At 46.7% G+C, this 26,780-nt stretch overlaps 1 long non-coding RNA gene across 1 annotated transcript; it reads left to right on the forward strand.

Annotated features, from left to right (window-relative positions):
* The first annotated feature begins 1,272 nt into the window (after positions 1 to 1,272).
* On the forward strand, positions 1,273 to 26,309 carry LOC124289126. Its single transcript, XR_006901598.1, has 4 exons — positions 1,273 to 1,284; positions 5,759 to 5,760; positions 8,947 to 8,954; positions 26,189 to 26,309. It is a non-coding gene; the product is annotated as an uncharacterized LOC124289126 (long non-coding RNA).
* The last annotated feature ends 471 nt before the right edge of the window (positions 26,310 to 26,780 follow it).

Raw genomic sequence — 26,780 nt, forward strand, 5'->3', positions numbered from 1 at the left:
TATGTTTGCCTGGCACTCTTTCTCCTGTGGACTTGGTCTCGGTAACAGTTGCCTTACATAAGTCAAAGTAGTCTTCACGAGTCATCCCTGTGCCACAAACCCTGTGTGTCCATGACTGACATTGATCACACTCGAAGGCGTGCTGGTTCCTTCTTACTGAACACTTTTTTCGGCCTTTTTTACTTTCGATTTCGGCCCATTTGACTTTTGGCCTCGGCCCATTTGACTTTTTTTCGGCCCTTTTTTTCTCCTTCGGCCCATTTGACTACAACCCTACAAAGGTGCTTTTCCCAGCATCATGACCTCTAATAGCAATATTCTGTCCGTACGTACAATACGTTGACAAGACGAAGGGATACGTTGAGTTCAAATTTCTTTAGTTACATGACAAACAAATATACAAGACTTAAATGAGGTGTGCGGAGTACCTGCTCAACCCCAGGGCGTTTCCTACGAGCGGCATTCTCCTGCTCGTGGTCGTCCTACACAGGCAGTCGGAATACCGGACTCATACTCTTTGACAATATAGATGTGAGTGTATATATACAGTTTTGGACAACTATGGACAGGCGACGACTCTACAATGGACAGATAGGGGATGACCGATTAACGCTATAAATGTCATATACAGTGATTAATTGGCTGACAAGTCAATGTACAATGCAACAGTGATAAGAATTTACAGTCGTGATTAAGAATACAGATTAGCGTGATATAAATTATTACAATAAAGTCTCACGTGCCCTGACTACATAGTTTTTGGACTTTTAAATATTTGGACGATGGCTGTCCTGAATTAGTCGCTAGTACAAATGTAACAAATGCACCTTTTTGATTGTCATTGGCAAAAGGAGCACATGGTAAGCAAATGACGCCATCTTTTGAAGGAGAATATCTCAGCCATCTGTTCAATGTAAATGATTCAGAAGAGTAGAATGAATTTGTTCTGATTTTAGTACACTTTCTGTGTACAAGCCAATATCAGTACCAGAGAAACTCTAAGATAGTTTCGGTGAATCTGATGCCAGTGAAGGCTTACAAGTCGCGCCTTCTTCCTCGACAGAGCACGAAGAACAGTTATTGGAATTCATCTGGCTCTCTATTGAACTAGCAGATGGAACCTCTGTTCTGTTTTTGACTGCAATTTTACCCAAAACCAGATTCAATGGTTTTACAGTTCTCACATTTAAAAATTTTACTCATGCTTTCCGAAGGAGACTAAATGACTGATAATTTAATCTCATTTGCTATCTATATTAACTGTAGTTTCCTAAACGTTAATTTGTTCAAATACTTGCATTTTGATGCGAATAGATTTTAACAACTTGGCAATACCGTGTAAGTGTTTGGTCTGACACAAGAACTAAATCTAAACATTTTTTGACACTTCTAAAAACATTGTTACAATAAACCAATCATCGTGTGATTGGATAAAATGATTTTCCGCGAAGAACATTGCGTTCTGACGACTGTCACCAATTGAATAGAGAAACATTTTACTAGAACCTCAATATATCTCTTATAAATGCTTTTATTGTATTTCAAAGTGTAAGCACATTCTTTTTGTGCTACATGGTAGTTACATGGCGTCCTCTGTATGCATATCTCATGTATTTTTTATACTGTAATTAGATATGAGCTGTTTAATAAACTAGACATAAATGATAGGTCCTTCAATGCCTTATCCTCAGTTGATAAAGCTATTTACATATTATCCAACGAATGCCATATAAATTTCATAGCCGCAACGGTTTTTTCCATGTTTTCCCATAGGAATGTTCACAAATGAGCCACTTAATATTATCTCATTGGGTCTACTATATTTTATGCATCTTTTACCTTTTATGATATTTTACTGTATTAACCTTTTAATATATTACTTTTATATACAACATGTCCCATATGTATTCAGTGTCCCGTAGGTCAATGTTGGCCGGACACTTTTATGAAGTGTGTGACACTCTAATAAAAAAATAATTTTCTTCTTCTTTTCGTTCTTCTTCTTCTTCTTCTTCTTCTTCTTCTTCTTCTTCTTCTTCTTCTCAGGAGTAGCTTACGTCAGGCGTAAAGCGTTACGCCAGGCTTAGCGGCGCCGTCCTTTTTACGCGGCATGCACGACCGAGGCTTAGTCACGGTGTAGCTAAGCCTGGCGTAACGGCCATACGTCTGGGCGTAAGCGTGCTATAATTAGATGTTGAAGACATAAAGAAGAAGTGGAAAGACTTGGTAAGAAGGTCCAAGAGGGACGTTTGTTGTGCCCTTAAACCTACAATGGTCTTAAGTGCACAGAAATCATGAAGAGCCCGGCTACTGAGGGTTGACCCCTCCTAAGGAGTCAACATACACCTCGTGGGTGCTGGCGCTGTCTTGTAACTGCTAGTAGCAGCTAACAGCTGCTAACAAAGACCTGCTACTAGTAGATAATATTTCCTGGAACGGGTGCCCAACGACTGTCTAACTTATGCACAGCGCGCGGCAGCCTATCACCGACCATCACGTGTCGTAGGTTATGAAAAGGCTGTCGCTCGACGATTCAAATCATAACTGCACCAGACATTGCAGTATCAACATCATTGTCACAGTATCCACATCAACGTTGTTCATAGGTTAGAAATAGGTTTGGGGTACGCTAAACATACAAGGAACATACAAGTAACGTGTGTGAACGTGTGTCAACGATCGCATCACCTACCTACAACTTGTACAGGCCGTATGAGTCTGTGCATGCCCAAAATGTTCCGATGGCCTAACCGTACTACGACATATACCAGCGTGCTTTAGCGTGCGTTTAACCTATACAACTTACCCATAACTTATTCGACGTACACCAGCGTATTCGCCATTTTTTTCATACGTCGGCATACTCTGGCTATATCGTCATCGTCTGACAGGAACATAAACACTAACATTTGACGCAACACTGACAGAACTCCCATGGAAATAGGTCAGTCAGTTTGATACAGTACAACTTGTATTTCACATGGTTATTTCCCCAAACGGTTTGTCGGGCACGCAGGTGGCATGTTTGACTCACATTCTGTCAGTGTAATAACAACATATCGATGATGGAAAAGTCTGTAATTTGGGATAACGAAATCTAAAACTGATTTTTCCAGTCAGGTCAAAACATACAAACAGCATATATCGGACTCTCATCACAAACGAACATTCTCAGGCGAACCCAATCGCTAAAACTGGGTGTCAAAAGGAAGGCTGTCAAACTAAAATGCTAATCAGTCCGTTTTCCAGGATAGCAATGGCAAGAATTCACCCGTAGTTCTTTTCGTGCAACTGTATTAAGCTATTCCTTTCAGGGTTCCCGTTAAAAGACCTGCAGTGGTAAAGCCACATGAGTTTTGCCATGAACCGTCTTGGTTAACAATGTCCTGTCTGTGGTGGTGTATGGAGGGCAGGTTACAGACAGTATGCGACTGAATCGGACAGCGACACTGGAGGAGACGTAACTGCACTGCTTTACATTGTTCGGCAGCCTCGCGGGCAATATGGTTGTCTAAATGTGTGTGTAACCGCTATCGAATTAGACTTGCTTTGTGCGATGAAGCAGATTTAATATTAACGGTGGTTGTTGGTGAATGTGGACGTGCAAATAATACGCCCATCATACATATTGTAAACACTATACCACCCCGCGTGACAGTATAAGTCCGCACTACTTGCCTGTAACAGGGGCAGTAGGCTAACCTAATGATTACAACGTCCGCTCATCACGCTTACGACCATGGGTACAATGTGTGAAGCCCATTTCTGGTGTCCCCCGCCGTGATGTTGCAGGAATATTGCTAAAAGCGGCGTAAAACCAAACTCACCCACTCACTTGTCCGTAACAGGCGATTATGTGGATCGAAAAGATCAGGTTAGATGACTTGGTCCATTGTATGTCAATGACTTCCAAACCGTAAAACCCGTAAGAGCTCTGTGCATTAAAGGAATAAAAAAGGACAGTTGGTTGATGGTCGAAATTAACTGCATGTAGATGTCATATATGGACACATGCATCCTGTTCAACGATGACCAAATAGTGTATTGGATGGCCGCAATATCTGACCTCACAGTAACCCGTGGTTTGGTGTTAACGCTATCAAGCACGTGTTGGATTGCTCCACAACAGAATTTTCACAGGTTGGTATAGCTGCATACTAACGAACTGTTTTCAGAGGCATTCAAGAAGTTGTAAGCGATAGGAATAAGTGTTTATGGATGATCATCTTCTTTATTGTACAATGACGACGTTTCGCTATAGATGCCGATACCGTTTTCAGTCAGTTACATATATGTACATATGATATGTACAAAGCACGGTTATTTACAACAATGATAGTTCAGAAAGTATACATCAAGGAATCTTTAAAGAATAGATATAGTTCGAAAAATGTAGTATGATGGTTTGCCATGCTGTTTCATGAAGGCCAGGGATGTGAAGTTTTGCACCACAAAACAGTACAAGGGCATCTTCATCATCAAGCATTTCAATTAATACATATAATTCCACGTCCAGTAGGTCAAGTAGGGTCATATAAAAAATATTTCTTTGGCTCATTACAGATTCACAATGTAAAATGATGTGGGCATCGTGGTCATAGCAGTACATATTACAGAGCATATATTCTTTTGAGAATTTGGCTTTAGAACCGACTAGTACAGCAAGTTGTATATGGTCTATATATTCTGGGTACAGATACATTAGAGTGTAAAGTCTATGTAGACTCAGTGTAGGTCTATGTAAAACAAACATAAATACTTTTGAAACTATCTGACTAAAAACCAACCAAAGTAAATCAGCAGGCATGACCTCTGAATATAGATGCCATACCTTGTTGACTATTGATGGAAGGGTGCACTGCCCATATTGATATAGTTTACTTCACGTGGTAAACACGTCCTAGCCTTACACAGCACAGAAGGGAGGACGTTCACCCCCGTCAAGTGGTTTCCTTACAGCAGCAGTCTATTCCAGTGTGCGACCACAGGGGAGAGTCCCCATGTATTACATGGCCCTGGCTACGTGAACTGATGTCTCTACAGCCGATGCCCGGCGTTGTCAATACAGGCATTGATACACCTGTAGAACCACTGCGGTGCCAAGTTTATAAAGTTGAACGACATTATAAACTCATACATGCCAATAGTACTCGTATAGCTCCAGTGACAAACACGTGAGATTTTGGGAATATGGAATCCGCCTTCGGAATATAGATTTTTCAGTCAAACCATCTGTGGATCGGAATGTAGAATCCTAAATTGACTATGTCCCCATATGCACGATACGCTTTCTGTGTGATTCTGATTTTATCAGGTAGGTAAAACTTTTATGAGTGAGAGTATTAAGCGAGTGAAATGATTTTTATGCCGTTTGAAATCGGCGTGGTGGCTGAAGCATGCTGTAGGAAGTTTATATGTGAACAACGCATCTTTGTTTGTATGGACTATTGGTAAGCGCAGGGACCAGTTGGTGGGGCATGTGACTATCCGTTATACACTCGCACTACATACGGCATGTATATGTTTCAGTGAGTGACATCAATCACCTGCTAAAGCATTTTATCAACCGGAAGTCATGTCATTAGATGGGAAAATTGTATCTGGGGAGTTATCAGAACAGTGCGCTCTGTTTCCATGCTGTACTGCGCTGAATCTTTGTGTTCTCAGATCTGATCGGACGCTGGTTAATCTGGAGTGTTATAACTGTTTGTATTTAGTTGATATATTTAGACGTGATGGAACTGGAATAGACTGGAAGCGGTCATGACGTGATTATCACGGTAGCAAGAGGCACAGTTTGTTGGGCTTTCAAACAAATATGGTTCTATATACACTGCAACATATCCTAGTTGGCTTGAAAAATTAAATCAGTTTGTTGATTGGATGAATTAAGAGAGAGGGTTTTGTTAAGAGCGGACAAACGTGGAAACAACATAGGTTGGATCATTCATTACAACCTAATATCACAGGTTTTATGGGACGATCATGGTTTTTAGTTCGGCTAAAGGACGATCATGGTTTTTAGTTCGGCTAAAGGACGATCATGGTTTTTAGTTCGGCTAAAGAACGATCATGGGTTTTAGTTTGGCTAAAGGACGATCCTGGGTTTTAGTACGACTAAAGGACGATCCTGGAATTTAGTACGGCTAAAGAACGATCATGGGTTTAGTTCAGCTAAAGGACTATCATGTGTTTAGGTACGGCTAAATAACGATCATAGGTTTTAGTACAGCTAAAGAACCATCTTGGGTTTTAGTTCGGCTAAAGGACTATCCTTGGTTTTAGTTCGGCTAAAGGACTATCATGGGTTTTAGTACAGCTAAAGAACGATCATGGGTTTTAGTACGGCTAAAGGACGATCATGGTTTTAGTGCGGCTAAAGGACGATCATGGGTTTTAGTTCGACTAAAGAACGATCATGGGTTTTAGTACGGCTAAAGGACGATCATGGTTTAAGTTCGGCTAAAGGACTATCCTGGGTTTTAGTTCGGCTAAAGGACGATCATGGGTTTTAGTTCGGCTAAAGAACGAGCATGGGTTTTAGTTCGACTAAAGAACTATCCTGGGTTTTAGTACTGCTAAAGGGCGATACTGGGTTTTAGTACGGATAAAGGACGATCATGGTTTATTTAGTACAGATAAGGGACTATCCTGGAGTTTTGACAGCACGGAAAAGCGACTCAAGGTACATAACAGCTGCCCGTGGTTTCGGCCACTCAGAAAGGAATCAAAGGGGAGGTGGTAAATCATCTTCCAAATTGACTCCATGGACGCTGTATTTGTGTAAGAGGTATGAGGAAGCATGAGGAAATTTGGCCTTGCCTCTCTATGTCCAGGTACTTTTTTCGATATATTGATTATGTTCTAAACATTTCTTGACCCGTTTATTGATTACAAATGGGTAAACCATAGTAACGCGCTATAACATCTTCACAAATCAGTTACATTTGGAGGTTCTATCGATATTTTAGTCATTACACGTACAGGTATTATCTTGCGTTATTGATTTAATATTCACCATGGTACGCTACAGCAACATCACCATAGCACTACGTGTTAATATATTCATATAATTCATTATGTAACTCAAGTACAGAGCTCTACTACCCCGACTGACAGTATCGGTACAGAATTGATTGAAAAAAGCAGTTAGGTATTGTCACATGCTTATGAGATTGTAATTGTTTGTGCCAGCGTTATCGCTTATAGTCGATTACCATATATATAGAAAACACATTATAATATGGCTGGTTGAACCTAAATGCCAACTGACATCATTAGCGAATCGGTTTCTAAGCACAGCCAAATGTAAGCAGTGGTGTTATGTTTAGCAGTCCAGTCAAATACCATCAGCGGCTTGTATAATATTTGGCTGCCCCTTGTGTGTTAGCATGGTAACCACACCTGAATGAACACAAAAGATGTCAGAGTGATCCCGAGAAATGTACTAGTGCATACTGGATTGTGTGAATTCCAAAATGGAAAAAGTATGTCATTAGAAAGTACTGATTGCACATATTCACAATAACAACAAAATCCATAAAATATCATTTCATATTCGATAAAAATTTCAGCAACCACAATAGTAGTCATGTTGATTTGGGAAGCTAATATATGGGCCTTAAGCTGTATGGAAATTCACCTCAGCGCTGATAAACAATCCCGTGGTGGGTTCTTTAGATCAGGAAACAAGATGAGGTGAAATGGGGTTTAAGAATATTTAAGCTCATGTGACGACATGCATGCGTATGTGTGGCTGCTTGTACTAGCCCAGACTTAAGCTAGTTTTATAGTGCTAGCCCACTGAGATACCATGCCGCAGTGAAACATGAATACCCCACTCAGACACATTACACTGACTCCGAGGCGACCAGTCCTTGTTTTACCCATTAATGGGTGGACGCTCTAACCACTACACCACGGAGGCGGTCACCAGGAAACAACTACCAGACTACATGAATTGATGTCGGCTATCTGATAACGTGTCTCCGCAGAGAGCCCCGTAGGTAAAGTCTGGACATGTGGATGGTCTAAGGTTGTACCGGTCTTCCTCACGGTCTCTCGCGAGGACATTATCGCAGTATTGTTAAAGCAGTGTAAAAAAGTAATCTAAAAAATTGTTCAAAGTAAAACTGAAAGGATCTGCTGATAATGGGTTCGAATCTTAGATTCGCCTCGACCTTGATCATGGGTGTGTAGGCCCCACTATCAGCCATTGAGCATAAAGGTGGCACCATGTGATTAAACTGAAATATTTCCATGGCGTTGAATCCACATTCACTCACACAATGAAGTTTCAAAGTGTTGGATATCTAAACGTAGCAATAACAAGCACAACGGGAGTGTTACTAAGTAAGTGAGTAGGGATTGAAGCGCTTTGTACCCATGCATGAATATGGCTCCTCAACCACTGAGTTCGTGTCTAGTGAGTGCTGCATTTCTTATAGCACAGACCTTCCCTTTGGAAAAAGTCCCCTGACTATAACGACGTCTTCACATCCACTTTCAGTTTTCCGTCTTGTGGTATTCCAATGAACAATGGTGTTTGTTGTAATCACGTTGTCAACTGATGTAGGAGTCCATTGCTACTGATCTGCTGCCTTTGTCCTTATTTACAAAAAACTTGATGCTTTGTGACTGTGTTTGTCTGTCACTGGCCGGTACTGAAAATCTATTTCCTTATCCCAACAACTGACGCCCAACAGGTTCCTCTACAACTCTTCTAAATATGATAAAATGATATCTTGTACATTTAACATGGCGGTAAGATAAATTCGTTGTACGCTTCTCCCTCGGGTAATACAGTCTTTACGGCTCGGGTAACACTGCTACAAAGAGGCGTACATCAGACCGTATCACACTCGAGAGAAACTTATAGTGTAGACCTTGACCTGAAACACCATACAGGGCAGTGTAGACCGTGACCTGGAACACCATACAGGACAGTGCAGGCCGTGACCTGGAACACCATACAGGACAGTGTAGACTGTGACCTGGAACACCATACAGGACAGTGTAGACCTTGATTTAGAACACCATACAGGACAGTGTAGACCCAGACCTGGAACACCATACAGGACAGTGCAGGCCGTGACTTGGAACACCATACAGGAGAGTGTAGACCTTGATTTAGAACACCATACAGTGCAGTGTAGACCCAGACCTGGAACACCATACAGGACAGTGCAGGCCGTGACCTGGAACACCATACAGGACAGTGTAGACCGTGACCTGGAACACCATACAGGACAGTGCAGGCCGTGACTTGGAACACCATACAGGACAGTGTAGACCCAGACCAGGAACACCATGCAGGACAGTGTAGACCTTGACCTGGAACACCATACAGGACAGTGTAGGCCGTGACTTGGAACACCATACAGGACAGTGTAGACCTTGATCTAGAACACCATACAGGACAGCGAAGACCTTGACCTGGTACACCATACAGGGCAGTGTAGGCCGTGACCTGGAACACCATACAGGACAGTGTAGACCTTGACCTGGAACACAATACAGGACCGTGTAGACTTTGACCTGGAAAACCATACAGGACAGTGTAGACCTTGACGTGGAACACCATAGAGGACAGTGTAGACCTTGACCTGGAACACCATTCAGGACAGTGTAGACCTTGACTTAGAACACCATACAGGACAGTGTAGACCCTGACATGGAACACCGTACAGGACAGTGTAGACCGTGACCTGGAACACCATACAGGACAGTGTAGACCTTGACCTGGAACACCACACAGGACAGTGTAGATCCTGACCTGGAACACCATACAGGACAGTGTAGACCCTGATCTAGAACACCATACAGGACAGTGTAAACCCTGACCTGGAACACCATACAGGAGAGTGCAGACCCTGCCCTGGAACACCATACAGGACAGTGCAGGCCGTGACCTGGAACACCATACAGGACTGTGTAGACCGTGACCTGGAACACCATACAGGACACTGTAGACCCAGACCTCGAACACCATACAGGACAGTGCAGGCCGTGACCTGGAACACCATGCAGGACAGTGTAGACTGTGACCTGGAACACCATACAGGACAGTGTAGACCGTGACCTGGAATATCATACAGGACTGTGGAGATCCTGACCTCGAACACCATACATGACAGTGTAGATCCAGGTTACAGTCTACACTGTCCTGTATAGTGTTCCAGGTCAAAGTCTACACTGTCCTGTATGGTGTTCCAGGTCCAGTCCTGTATGGTGTCCCAGGTCAGGTTCTACACTGTCCTGTATGGTGTTCTAATTCACGGTCTACACTGCCCTGTATGGTGTTCCAGGTCAAGGACTACACTGTCATGAACGGTGTTCCAGGTCACGGTCTACACTGTCTTCTATGGTGTTCGAGGTCACGGTCTACACTGTCCTGTATGGTGTTCTAGATCAAGGTCTATACAGTCCTGTATAGTGTTCGAGATCAGGATCTACACAGTCCTGTATGATATTCAAGGTCCCGGTTTACACTGCCATGTATGGTGTTCCAGGTCACGGTCTACACTGTCCTGTATGGTGTTCCAGGTCACGGTCTACTGTCCTATATAATGTTCCAGGTCAAGGTCTACACTGTCCTGTGTCGGTGTCCCAGGTCATTCCCGTCCTGTAGGTGTTCTAGATTCTACACTGTCATCCTGTATGTGTTCAGAATCAGGATCTACACTGTCCTGTATAGTGTTCCAGGTCAGAATCTACACTGTCCTGTATGGTGTTCCAGGTCAAGGTTTACACTGTCCTGTATGGTGTTCCAGGTCACGGTCAACACTGTCCTGTATGGTGTTCCAGGTCAGGATCTACACTGTCCTGTATGGTGTTCCAGGTCACGGCATGCATTGTCCTGTATGGTGATCCAGGTCATGGTGTACATTGTCCTGTATGGTGTTCGACGACACGGTCTACACTGTCCTGTATGGTGTTCCATGTCACGGAATGCACTGTCCTGTGTGTTGTTCCAGACCTGGAACACCATACAGGACATTGTAGACCTTGACCAAGAACACCATACAGGACAATGTAGACCTTGATCTAGAACACCATTCAGGGCAGTGTAGACCCTGACCTGAAACTTCATACAGGACAGTTCAGACCGTGACCTGGAACACCATACTGGACAGTGAAGGCCCAGAACTGGAACACCATACAGGACAGTGCAAGCCGTGACCTGGAACACCATGCAGGACAGTGTAGAACGTGACCTGGAACACCATACAGGACAGTGTAGACTGTGACCTTGAACATCATACAGGACAGTGCCGACCGTGACCTGGAACAACACACAGGACAGTGCAGGCCGTGACCCGGAACACCATACAGGACAGTGTAGACCTTGATCTGGGCCTTCACTGTCCTGTATGGTTTTCCAGGTCACGGCCTGCACTGTCCTGTATGTTGTTCCAGGTCACGGTCTACACTGTCCTGTATGGTGTTCGAGGTCAGGATCTACACTGTCCTGTATGGTGTTCCAGGTCACGGTCTACACTGTCCTGTATGGTGTTCCAGATCAGGATCTACACTGTCATGTATGGTGTTCCAGGTCAGGATCTACACAGTCCTGTATTGTGCTCCAGGTGAAGGTCAACACTGTCCTGTAAGGAGTTCCAGGTCAGGGTCTACACTGCCCTGTATGGTGTTACTGGTCACGGTCTGAACTGTCCTGTATGATGTTACAGGTCAAGATCTATACTGTCCTGTATGGTGTTCCTGGTCACGGTCTGCACTGTCCTGTATGGTGTTCCAGGTCACGGTCTACACTGTCCTGTATGGTGTTCCAGGTCAGGGTCTACACTGTTCTGAATGGTGTTCTAGATCAAGGTCTACATTGTCCTGTATAGTGTTCTTGGTCAAGGTCTACATTGTCCTGAATGGTGTTCCAGGTCTGGGTTTACACTGCCCTGTATGGTGTTCCATATCACGGTCTACACTGTCCTGTATGGTGTGCCAGGTCAGGATCTACACTGTCCTGTATGGTTTTCCAGGTCACGACCTGCGCTGTCCTGTGTGGTGTTCCAGGTCACGGCCTGCACTGTCCTGTATGTTGTTCCAGGTCACGGCCTGCACTGTCCTGTATGGTGTTCCAGGTCAGGGTCTACACTCTCCTGTAGGGTGTTCCAGGTCAGGGTTTACACTGTCCTGTATGGTGTTCTAGATCAGGTCTACACTGTCATGTATGGTGTTCCAGGTCACGGTCTACACTGTCCTGTATGGTGCGCCAGGTCAGGATCTACACTGTCATTTATGGTGTTCTAGGTCACGGTCTACACTGTCCTGTATGGTGTTCCAGGTCACGGTCTACACTGTCCTGTATGGTGTTCTAGATCAAGGTCTACACTGTCCTGTATGGTGTTCTAGGTCAGGATCTACAATGTCCTGTGTGGTGTTCCAGGTCACGGTCTACACTGTCCTGTATGGTGTTCGAGGTCAGGATCTACACAGTCCTGTATGATGTTCCAGGTCGCAGTCTGCATTCCGTGACCTGGAACAACACACAGGACAGTGCAGGTCGTTACCTGGAACACCATACAGGACACTGTAGACCGTGACCTGGAACACCATACAGGACAGTGTAGACTGTGACCTGGAACACCATACATGACAGTGCATTCCGTGACCTGGAACAACACACAGGACAGTGCAGGTCGTTACCTGGAACACCATACAGGACAGTGCAGGCCGTGACCTGGAACACCATACAGGACAGTGTAAACCGTGTCGTGAACACCATACAGGACAATGTACGCCGTGACCTGGAACACCATACAGGACAGTGTAAACCTTGACCTGGAACACCATACAGGACATTGTAGATCCTGACCTGGAACACTATACAGGACAGTGTAGATCCTGACCTGGAACACCATACAGGACAGTGTAGACCTTGATCTAGAACACCATACAGGACACTGTAGAACCTGACCTGGGACACCATAGAGGACAGTGTAGACCTTGACCTGAAACACCATAGAGGACAGTGTAGACCTTGACCTGGAATATCATACAGGACTGTTTAGATCCTGACCTCGAACACCATACATGACAGAGTAGATCCTGACCTGGAACACCATACAAGACAGTGTAGATCCTGACCTGGAACACCATACAGGACAGTGTAGATCCTGACCTGGAACACCATACAGGACAGTGTAGACCTTGAACTAGAACACCATACAGGACAGTGTAATCCGTGACCTGGAACACAATACAGGACAGTGTAGATCCTGACCTGGAACACCATACATGACAGTGTAGACCGTGACCTGGAACACCATTCAGGACAGTGTAGACCGTGACCTGGAACACCACAGAGGACAGTGTAGACCTTGACCTGGAACACCACACAGGACAGAGTAGATCCTGACCTGGAACACCATACAGGACAGTGCATATCCTGACCTGGAACACCATACAGGACAGTGTAGACCTTGATCTAGAACACCATACTGGACAGTGTAGAACCTGACCTGGGACACCATACAGGACAGTGTAGACCTTGACCTGGAACACCATACTGGACAGAGTAGACCTTGACCTGGAACACCATACAGGACAGTGTAGACCGTGACCTCGAACACCATACAGGACAGTGTAGATCCTGACCTCGAACACCATACAGGACAGTATAGACCTTGATCCAGAACACCATACAAGGACAGTGTAGACCGTGACCTGGAACACCATAGAGGACAGTGTAGACCTTGAGCTAGAACACCATACAGGACAGTGTAGACTCTGACCTGAAACACGATACAGGACAGTGTAGACCGTGACCTGGAACGCCATGCAGGACGGTGCAGACCGTGACCTGGGACACCATACAGGGCAGTGTAGACCCTGACCTGGAACTCCATACAGGACAGTTGAGACCGTGACCTGGAACACCATACTTGGCAGTGTAGACCCTGACCTGAAACTCCATACAGGACAGTGTAGACCTTGACCAGGAACACCATACAGGACAGTGTAGATCTTGACCTGGTACACCATACATGACAGTGTAGATCTTGACCTGGAACACCATACAGGAGTGTGTAGACCGTGACCTGGAACACCATACATGACAGTGCAGACCTTGATCTGGAACAACATATAGGACAGGGCAGGCAGTGACCTGGAACACCATGCAGGACAGTGTAGACTGTGACCTGGAACACCATAGAGGACAGTGTAGACGGTGACCTGGAATATTATACAGGACTGTGTAGATCGTGACCTCGAACACCATACATGACAGTGTAGATCCTGACCTCGAACACCATACAGGACAGTGTAGATCCTGACCTCGAACACCATACAGGACTGTATAGACCTTGATCTAGAACACCATACAGGACAGTGTAGACCGTGACCTGTAACACAATACAGGACAGTGTAGACCGTGACCTGGAACACCATACAGGGCAGTGTAGACCCTGACCTGGAACACCATAGAGGACAGTGTAGACCTTGACCTGGAACACCATACAGGACACTGTGGATCCTCACCTGGAACACCATAGAGGACGTTGTAGATCCTGACCTAGAACACCATACATGACAGTGTAGACCGTGATGTAGAACACCATACAGGACAGTGTAGAACCTGACCAGGGACACCATACAGGACAGTGTAGACCGTGACCTGGAACACCATACAGGACAGTGTAGACCTTGACCTGGAACACCATAGAGGAGAGTGAAGACCTTGACCTGGAACACCATACAGGACACTGTAGATCCTGACCTGGAACACCATACAGGACTGTGTAGACCTTGACCTGGAACACCATACAGGACAGTGTAAAGCTTGACCTGGAACACCATACAGGTCAGTGTAGACCTTGACCTGGAACACCATACAGGACAGTGTAGATCCTGACCTGGAACACCATACAGAACAGTGTAGATCCTGACCAGGGACACCATACAGGACAGTGTAGACCTTGACCTGGAACACCATACAGGACAGTGTAGACCGTGACCTGGAATATCATACAGGACAGTGTAGATCCTGACCTCGAACACCATACATGACAGTGTAGATCCTGAACTGGAACACCATACAGGACAGTGTAGATCCTGACCTCGAACACCATAGAGGACAGTATAGACCGTGATCTAGAACACCATAGAGGACAGTGTAGACCGTGACCTGGAACACCAGAGAGGACAGTGTAGACCCTGATGTAGAACACCATACAGGGACAGTGTAGATCCTGACCTGGTACACCATACAGGACAGTGTAAACCGTGACCTGGAACACCATACAGGACAGTGTAGACCCAGACCTGGAACACCATACAGGACAGTGTCGACCGTGACCTGGAACACCATACAGGAATGTGTAGACCTTGACCTGGAACACTATACATGACAGTGTAGACTGTGACCTGGAACACCATACAGGACAGTGCATTCCGTGACCTGGAACAACACACAGGACAGTGTAGACCTTGACCTGGAACACCATACAGGACAGTGTAGACCTTGATCTGGAACACCATACAGGACTGTGTAGATCCTGACCTCGAACACCATAGAGGACAGTATAGACCGTGATCTAGAACACCATAGAGGACAGTGTAGACCGTGACCTGGAACACCAGAGAGGACAGTGTAGACCCTGATGTAGAACACCATACAGGACAGTGTAGATCTTGACCTGGTACACCATACAGGACAGTGTAAACCGTGACCTGGAACACCATACAGGACAGTGTAGACCCAGACCTGGAACACCATACAGGACAGTGTCGACCGTGACCTGGAACACCATACAGGAATGTGTAGACCTTGACCTGGAACACCATACATGACAGTGTAGACTGTGACCTGGAACACCATACAGGACAGTGCATTCCGTGACCTGGAACAACACACAGGACAGTGTAGACCTTGACCTGGAACACCATACAGGACAGTGTAGACCTTGATCTGGAACACCATACAGGACTGTGTAGATCCTGACCTCGAACACCATACAGGACTGTATAGACCTTGATCTAGAACACCATACAGGACAGTGTAGACCGTGACCTGTAACACAATACAGGACAGTGTAGACCTGGACCTGGAACACCATACAGGGCAGTGTAGACCCTGACCTGGAACACCATAGAGGACAGTGTAGACCTTGACCTGGAACACCATACAGGACACTGTGGATCCTCACCTGGAACACCATAGAGGACGTTGTAGATACTGACCTAGAACACCATACACGACAGTGTAGACCGTGATGTAGAACACCATACAGGACAGTGTAAAACCTGACCAGGGACACCATACAGGACAGTGTAGACCGTGACCTGGAACACCATACAGGACAGTGTAGACCTTGACCTGGAACACCATAGAGGAGAGTGAAGACCTTGACCTGGAACACCATACAGGACACTGTAGATCCTGACCTGGAACACCATACAGGACTGTGTAGACCTTGACCTGGAACACCATACAGGACAGTGTAAAGGTTGACCTGGAACACCATACAGGTCAGTGTAGACCTTGACCTGGAACACCATACAGGACAGTGTAGATCCTGACCTGGAACACCATACAGAACAGTGTAGATCCTGACCAGGGACACCATACAGAACAGTGTAGACCTTGACCTGGAACACCATACAGGACAGTGTAGACCGTGACCTGGAATATCATACAGGACAGTGTTGATCCTGACCTCGAACACCATACATGACAGTGTAGATCCTGAACTGGAACACCATACAGGACAGTGTAGATCCTGACCTCGAACACCATAGAGGACAGTATAGACCGTGATCTAGAACACCATAGAGGACAGTGTAGACCGTGACCTGGAACACCAGAGAGGACAGTGTAGACCCTGATGTAGAACACCATTCAGGACAGTGTAGACCCTGACCTGAAACACGATACAGGACAGTGTAGACCTTGACCTGGGACACCATACAGGGTAGTGTAGACCCTGACCTGGAACTCCATACAGGACAATTCAGACCGTGACCTGGAACACCATACCTGGCAGTGTAGACCCTGACCTGAAACTTCATTCAGGACAGTGTAGACCTTGACCTGGAACACCATACAGGACAGTGTAGATCCTGACCAGGGACACCATACAGGACAGTGTAAACCCAGACCTGGAACACCATACAGGACAGTGTAGACCGTGACCTGGAATATCATACAGGACAGTGTAGATCCTGACCTCGAACACCATACATGACAGTGTAGATCCTGAACTGGAACACCATACAGGACAGTGTAGATCCTGACCTCGAACACCATAGAGGACAGTATAGACCGTGATCTAGAACACCATAGAGGACAGTGTAGACCGTGACCTGGAACACCAGAGAGGACAGTGTAGACCCTGATGTAGAACACCATACAGGACAGTGTAGATCTTGACCTGGTACACCATACAGGACAGTGTAAACCGTGACCTGAACACCATACAGGACAGTGTAGACCCCAGACCTGGAACACCATACAGGACAGTGTCGACCGTGACCTGGAAACACCATAGAGGAATGTGTAGACCTTGACCTGGAACACCATACAGGACAGTGTAGACTGTGACCTGGAACACACCATACAGGACAGTGCATTCCGTGACCTGGAACAACACACAGGACAGTGTAGACCTTGACCTGGAACACCATACAGGACAGTGTAGACCTTGATCTGGAACACCATACAGGACAGTGTAGATCCTGACCTCGAACACCATACAGGACAGTATAGACCGTGATCTAGAACACCATAGAGGACAGTGTAGACCGTGACCTGGAACACCAGAGAGGACAGTGTAGACCCCGATGTAGAACACCATACAGGACAGTGTAGATCTTGACCTGGTACACCATACAGGACAGTGTAAACCGTGACCTGGAACACCATACAGGACAGTGTAGACCCAGACCTGGAACACCATACAGGACAGTGTCGACCGTGACCTGGAACACCATACAGGAATGTGTAGACCTTGACCTGGAACACCATACATGACAGTGTAGACTGTGACCTGGAACACCATACAGGACAGTGCATTCCGTGACCTGGAACAACACACAGGACAGTGTAGACCTTGACCTGGAACACCATACAGGACAGTGTAGACCTTGATCTGGAACACCATACAGGACTGTGTAGATCCTGACCTCGAACACCATACAGGACTGTATAGACCTTGATCTAGAACACCATACAGGACAGTGTAGACCGTGACCTGTAACACAATACAGGACAGTAGACCGTGACCTGGAACACCATACAGGACAGTGTAGACCTGGACCTGGAACACCATACAGGGCAGTGTAGACCCTGACCTGGAACACCATAGAGGACAGTGTAGACCTTGACCTGGAACACCATACAGGACACTGTGGATCCTCACCTGGAACACCATAGAGGACGTTGTAGATCCTGACCTAGAACACCATACACGACAGTGTAGACCGTGATGTAGAACACCATACAGGACAGTGTAGAACCTGACCAGGGACACCATACAGGACAGTGTAGACCGTGACCTGGAACACCATACAGGACAGTGTAGACCTTGACCTGGAACACCATAGAGGAGAGTGAAGACCTTGACCTGGAACACCATACAGGACACTGTAGATCCTGACCTGGAACACCATACAGGACTGTGTAGACCTTGACCTGGAACACCATACAGGACAGTGTAAAGGTTGACCTGGAACACCATACAGGTCAGTGTAGACCTTGACCTGGAACACCATACAGGACAGTGTAGACCGTGACCTGGAATATCATACAGGACAGTGTTGATCCTGACCTCGAACACCATACATGACAGTGTAGATCCTGAACTGGAACACCATACAGGACAGTGTAGATCCTGACCTCGAACACCATAGAGGACAGTATAGACCGTGATCTAGAACACCATAGAGGACAGTGTAGACCGTGACCTGGAACACCAGAGAGGACAGTGTAGACCCTGATGTAGAACACCATTCAGGACAGTGTAGACCGTGACCTGAAACACGATACAGGACAGTGTAGACCTTGACCTGGGACACCATACAGGGTAGTGTAGACCCTGACCTGGAACTCCATACAGGACAATTCAGACCGTGACCTGGAACACCATACTTGGCAGTGTAGACCCTGACCTGAAACTTCATTCAGGACAGTGTAGACCTTGACCTGGAACACCATACAGGACAGTGCAGATCCTGACCAGGGACACCATACAGGACAGTGTAGACCTTGACCTGGAACACCATACAGGACAGTGTAGACCGTGACCTGGAATATCATACAGGACAGTGTAGATCCTGACCTCGAACACCATACATGACAGTGTAGATCCTGAACTGGAACACCATACAGGACAGTGTAGATCCTGACCTCGAACACCATAGAGGACAGTATAGACCGTGATCTAGAACACCATAGAGGACAGTGTAGACCGTGACCTGGAACACCAGAGAGGACAGTGTAGACCCTGATGTAGAACACCATACAGGACAGTGTAGATCTTGACCTGGTACACCATACAGGACAGTGTAAACCGTGACCTGGAACACCATACAGGACAGTGTAGACCCAGACCTGGAACACCATACAGGACAGTGTCGACCGTGACCTGGAACACCATACAGGAATGTGTAGACCTTGACCTGGAACACTATACATGACAGTGTAGACTGTGACCTGGAACACCATACAGGACAGTGCATTCCGTGACCTGGAACAACACACAGGACAGTGTAGACCTTGACCTGGAACACCATACAGGACAGTGTAGACCTTGATCTGGAACACCATACAGGACTGTGTAGATCCTGACCTCGAACACCATAGAGGACAGTATAGACCGTGATCTAGAACACCATAGAGGACAGTGTAGACCGTGACCTGGAACACCAGAGAGGACAGTGTAGACCCTGATGTAGAACACCATACAGGACAGTGTAGATCTTGACCTGGTACACCATACAGGACAGTGTAAACCGTGACCTGGAACACCATACAGGACAGTGTAGACCCAGACCTGGAACACCATACAGGACAGTGTCGACCGTGACCTGGAACACCATACAGGAATGTGTAGACCTTGACCTGGAACACCATACATGACAGTGTAGACTGTGACCTGGAACACCATACAGGACAGTGCATTCCGTGACCTGGAACAACACACAGGACAGTGTAGACCTTGACCTGGAACACCATACAGGACAGTGTAGACCTTGATCTGGAACACCATACAGGACTGTGTAGATCCTGACCTCGAACACCATACAGGACTGTATAGACCTTGATCTAGAACACCATACAGGACAGTGTAGACCGTGACCTGTAACACAATACAGGACAGTAGACCGTGACCTGGAACACCATACAGGGCAGTGTAGACCCTGACCTGGAACACCATAGAGGACAGTGTAGACCTTGACCTGGAACACCATACAGGACACTGTGGATCCTCACCTGGAACACCATAGAGGACGTTGTAGATCCTGACCTCGAACACCATAGAGGACAGTATAGACCGTGATCTAGAACACCATAGAGGACAGTGTAGACCGTGACCTGGAACACCAGAGAGGACAGTGTAGACCCTGATGTAGAACACCATACAGGACAGTGTAGATCTTGACCTGGTACACCATACAGGACAGTGTAAACCGTGACCTGGAACACCATACAGGACAGTGTAGACCCAGACCTGGAACACCATACAGGACAGTGTCGACCGTGACCTGGAACACCATACAGGAATGTGTAGACCTTGACCTGGAACACCATACATGACAGTGTAGACTGTGACCTGGAACACTATACAGGACCGTGCATTCCGTGACCTGGAACAACACACAGGACAGTGTAGACCTTGACCTGGAACACCATACAGGACAGTGTAGACCTTGATCTGGAACACCATACAGGACTGTGTAGATCCTGACCTCGAACACCATACAGGACTGTATAGACCTTGATCTAGAACACCATACAGGACAGTGTAGACCGTGACCTGTAACACAATACAGGACAGTAGACCGTGACCTGGAACACCATACAGGGCAGTGTAGACCCTGACCTGGAACACCATAGAGGACAGTGTAGACCTTGACCTGGAACACCATACAGGACACTGTGGATCCTCACCTGGAACACCATAGAGGACGTTGTAGATCCTGACCTAGAACACCATACACGACAGTGTAGACCGTGATGTAGAACACCATACAGGACAGTGTAGAACCTGACCAGGGACACCATACAGGACAGTGTAGACCTTGACCTGGAACACCATACAGGACAGTGTAGATCCTGACCTGGAACACCATACAGAACAGTGTAGATCCTGACCAGGGACACCATACAGAACAGTGTAGACCTTGACCTGGAACACCATACAGGACAGTGTAGACCGTGACCTGGAATATCATACAGGACAGTGTTGATCCTGACCTCGAACACCATACATGACAGTGTAGATCCTGAACTTGAACACCATACAGGACAGTGTAGATCCTGACCTCGAACACCATAGAGGACAGTATAGACGGTGATCTAGAACACCATAGAGGACAGTGTAGACCGTGATCTGGAACACCAGAGAGGACAGGGTAGACCCTGATGTAGAACACCATTCAGGACAGTGTAGACCCTGACCTGAAACACGATACAGGACAGTGTAGACCTTGACCTGGGACACCATACAGGGTAGTGTAGACCCTGACCTGGAACTCCATACAGGACAATTCAGACCGTGACCTGGAACACCATACTTGGCAGTGTACACCGTGACCTGGAACAACATACAGGACAGTGTAAACCCTGTCGTCGAACACCATACAGGACAATGTACACCGTGACCTGGAACACCATACAGGACAGTGTAGATGCTGACTTGGAACACCATATAGGACAGTGTAGACCTTGACCTGGAACACCGTACAGGAAAGTGTAGATCCTCACCTGGAACACCATACAGGACAGTGTAGTCCCAGACCTGGAACACCATACAGGACTGTGTAGACCTTGACCTGGGACACCATACAGGACAGTGTAAAGCTTGTCCTGGAACACCATACAATACAGTGTAGACCTTGACCTGGAACACCATACAGAACAGTGTAGACCTTGACCTGGAACACCATACAGGACAGTGTAGACCTTGACCTGGAACACCATACATGACACTGTAGACCGTGACCTGGAACACCATACAGGACAGTGTAGACCAGGACTTGGAACACCATACAGGACAGTGTAGACCTTGACCAGGAACACCATACAGGACAGTGCAGGCCGTGACCTGGACCAACATACAGGACTGTGCAGGTCGTGCCCTGGAACACCATACAGGACTCTGTAGACCTTGACCTGGAACACCATACAGGACAGTGCAGGCCGTGACCTGGCACACCATGCAGGACAGTGTAGACTGTGATCTGGGACACCATACAGGACAGTGCATTCCGTGACCTGGAACAACACACAGGACAGTGCAGGCCGTGACCTGGAACACCATACAGGACAGTGTAGATCCTGACCTCGAACACCATACAGGAAAGTGTACACCTTGACCTGCAACACCATACAGGACAGTGTAGACATTGATCTAGAACACCATACAGGACAGTGTAGACCGTAACCTGGAACACCATGCAGGACTGTTTATCCTGACCTTGAACAACATACATGACAGTGTACACCGTGACCTGGAACAACATACAGGACAGTGTAAACCCTGTCGTCGAACACCATACAGGACAATGTACACCGTGACCTGGAACACCATACAGGACAGTGTAGATGCTGACTTGGAACACCATATAGGACAGTGTAGACCTTGACCTGGAACACCGTACAGGAAAGTGTAGATCCTCACCTGGAACACCATACAGGACAGTGTAGTCCCTGACCTGGAACACCATACAGGACTGTGTAGACCTTGACCTGGGACACCATACAGGACAGTGTAAAGCTTGTCCTGGAACACCATACAGTACAGTGTAGACCTTGACCTGGAACACCATACAGAACAGTGTAGACCTTGACCTGGAACACCATACAGGACAGTGTAGACCTTGACCTGGAACACCATACATGACACTGTAGACCGTGACCTGGAACACCATACAGGACAGTGTAGACCAGGACTTGGAACACCATACAGGACAGTGTAGACCTTGACCAGGAACACCATACAGGACAGTGCAGGCCGTGACCTGGACCAACATACAGGACTGTGCAGGTCGTGCCCTGGAACACCATACAGGACAGTGTAGACCGTGACTTGGAACACCATACAGGACTCTGTAGACCTTGACCTGGAACACCATACAGGACAGTGCAGGCCGTGACCTGGCACACCATGCAGGACAGTGTAGACTGTGATCTGGGACACCATACAGGACCGTGTAGACCGTGACCTGGAATATCATACAGGACTGTGTAGATCCAGACCTAGAACACCATTCAGGACAGTGTTGATCCTGACCTGGAACACCATACAGGACAGTGTAGATCCTGACATTGAACACCATATAGGACAGTGTAGACCTTGATCTAGAAGACCATACTGGAAAGTGTAGATCCTTACCTGGAACACCATACAGGACAGTGTTGACCGTGACCTGGAACACCATACAGGACAGTGCAGACCATGACCTGGAACACCATACAGAGCAGTGTAGACCCTGGCCTGGAACTCCATACAAGACATTGTAGACCTTGACCTGGAACACCATACAGGAGAGTGTAGACCGTGACCTCGAACACCATACAGGACTGTAGATCCTGACCTGGAACAACATACATGGCAGTGTAGACCGTGACCTGGAACACCATACAGGACAGTGTAGATCCTGTCGTGGAACACCATACAGGACAATGTACTCCGTGACCTGGAACACCATTCAAGACAATGTACACCGTGACCTGGAACACGATACAGGACTCTGTAGAGCTTGACCTGGAACACCATACAGGACAGTGTAGACCGTGACCTGAAACACCATACATGACAGTGTAGATGCTGACCAGGAACACCATACAGGACAGTGTAGACCTTGACCTGGAACACTGTACAGAAAAGTGTTGACCGTGACCTGGAACACCATACAGGACAGTGTAGACCGTGACCTGGAACACCATACAGGACAGTGTAGACCGTGACCTGGAACACCATACAGGTCAGTGTAGACCGTGACCTGGAACATCATACAGGACTGTGTAGATCCTCACCTCGAACACCATACAGGACAGTGTAGATCCTGACCATGAACACCATACAGGACAGTGCAGACGGTGACCTGGAACACCATACAGGGCAGTGTAGACCTTGACCTGGAACAACATACAGGACACTGTAGACCTTGACCTGGAACACCATACATGACAGTGTAGATCCTGACCTGAAACACCATACAGGACAGTGTAGACCCAGACCTGGAACACCATACAGGACAGTGTAGACAGTGACGTGGAACACCATACAGGACAATGTAGACTTTGACCTGGAACACCATACAGGACAGTGTAGACCGTGACCTGGAACACCATACAGGACAGTGCAGGTCGTGACCTGTAACAACACACAGGACAGTGCAGGCCGTGACCTGAAACACCATACAGGACAGTGTAGACCTTGACCTGGAACACCATACAGGACAGTGCAGGCCGTGACCTGGAACAACATGCAGAATAGTGTCGACTTTGACCTGGAACACCATACAGGACAGTGTAGACCGTGACCTGGAATATCATACAGGACTGTGTAGATCCTGACCTCGAACACCATACATGACAGTGTAGATCCTGACCTCGAACACCATACAGGACAGTGTAGATCCTGACCTGGAACACCATACAGGACAGTGTAGACCGTGAGCTGAAACAGCATACAGGACAGTGTAGATCCTGACCGCGAACACCATACAGGACAGTGTAGACCTTGATCTGGAACACCATACAGGGCAGTGTAGACCTTGATCTAATACACCATACAGAACAGTGTAGATCCTGATCTGGAACACCATACAGGACAGTGTAGACCTTGATCTAGAACACCATATAGGACAGTGTAGATCCTGACCCAGAACACCATACAGGACAGTGTAGACCTTGATCTAGAACACCATACAGGACAGTGTAGACCGTGACCTGTAACACAATACAGGACAGTGTAGATCCTGACCTGGAACACCATACAGGACAGTGTAGACCTTGATCTAGAACACCATACAGGACTGTGTATACCTTGACCTGGAACACCATTCAGGACAGTGTAAGCCTTGACCTGGAACAACATACAGGACAGTGTAGAACTTGACTTGGAACACCATACAGGACAGTGTAGAGCTTGATCTGGAACATCACTCATGACAGTGTATACCTTGACCTGGAACACCATACAGGACACTGTAGATCCTGACCTGGTCCACCATACAGGACTGTGTTGACCTTGACCTGGAACACCATACAGGACAGTGTAGACCTTGACCTGGAACACCGTACAGGACACTGTAGACCTTGACCTGGAACACCATACAGGACAGTGTAGACCTTGACCTGGAACACCATACATGACAGTGTAGACCTTGACCTGGAACACCATACCGGACAGTGTAGACCGTGGCCTGGAACACCATACAGGTCAGTGTAGACCTTGACTTGGAACACCATACAGGACAGTGTAGACCTTGACCTGGAACACCTTACAGGACACTGTAGACCTTGACCTGGAACACCATACAGGACAGTGTAGACCTTGACCTGGAACACCATACATGACAGTGTAGACCTTGACCTGGAACACCTTACAGGACACTGTAGACCTTGACCTGGAACACCATACGGGACAGTGTAGACCTTGACCTGGAACACCATACATGACAGTGTAGACCTTGACCTGGAACACCATACCGGACAGTGTAGACCGTGGCCTGGAACACCATACAGGACAGTGTAGACCTTGATCTACAACACCATACAGGACAGTGTAGACCCTGACCTGGAACACCATACAGGACAGTGTAGACCTTGATCTAGAACACCATACAGGACAGTGTAGACCCTGACCTGGAACACCATACAGGACCATACCCATTATGTGTAATACAAACAGTACCATGGACAGACAGGGGAGACAGAGGGACCACTCCTGTTGAGTTGAAAGTCTGGCGTTGCCACTATGATAACTATACAGCTGAACAGTTCAGGGCCTCCTTTCTCAAAGCACTAAGGTTGTCTTAAGTCACTAAGGTAACCTTAGTGCAAAGTTAAAGAATGGGAGTTAAGGTTAACCTTAGTAAAGGTTGCTTCGTGAAAGGAGCCCCAGGACTATATCGACATGCTGATGTCGAGTCAAACCTGTTGCACCACTTAGACACGCCACAAACCTTACACTGTGGGCTGTGTTTGACTCCAGGCGTATCAGTGCGTCTGTGACCGCATCACTTTGGGCTTTCCTCCGACATAAGCTTCCGCATTGTGATAAAACCATGAACACTGATACAAATCAAACTCTCTCACTCACTTTAAAAACAGTTGCAGAGGCTGCTAAGCACTATTGTGAACATCCGCTGTGTGTTAGTTCCCAGAGGATACTGTGGTATAGATAGAAACGTTCGCTATTGAGGATGTGCATCATTGTATCTCACATCCTGCATCTTGTATAAAAATGTTCATCTGGATGACTGAACTCCCACAAGACCTCGTACTACATGTATATTAATATCGCAGAGAATAATCAGTGTAAGGAGCTCGTGCTGTACATGTATATCAATATCGCAGATAATAATTCAGT

The sequence above is a fragment of the Haliotis rubra genome, unplaced genomic scaffold (genome assembly GCF_003918875.1).
Source record: "Haliotis rubra isolate DU_JTF1 unplaced genomic scaffold, ASM391887v1 Scf433, whole genome shotgun sequence".
NCBI lineage: Eukaryota > Metazoa > Mollusca > Gastropoda > Lepetellida > Haliotidae > Haliotis > Haliotis rubra.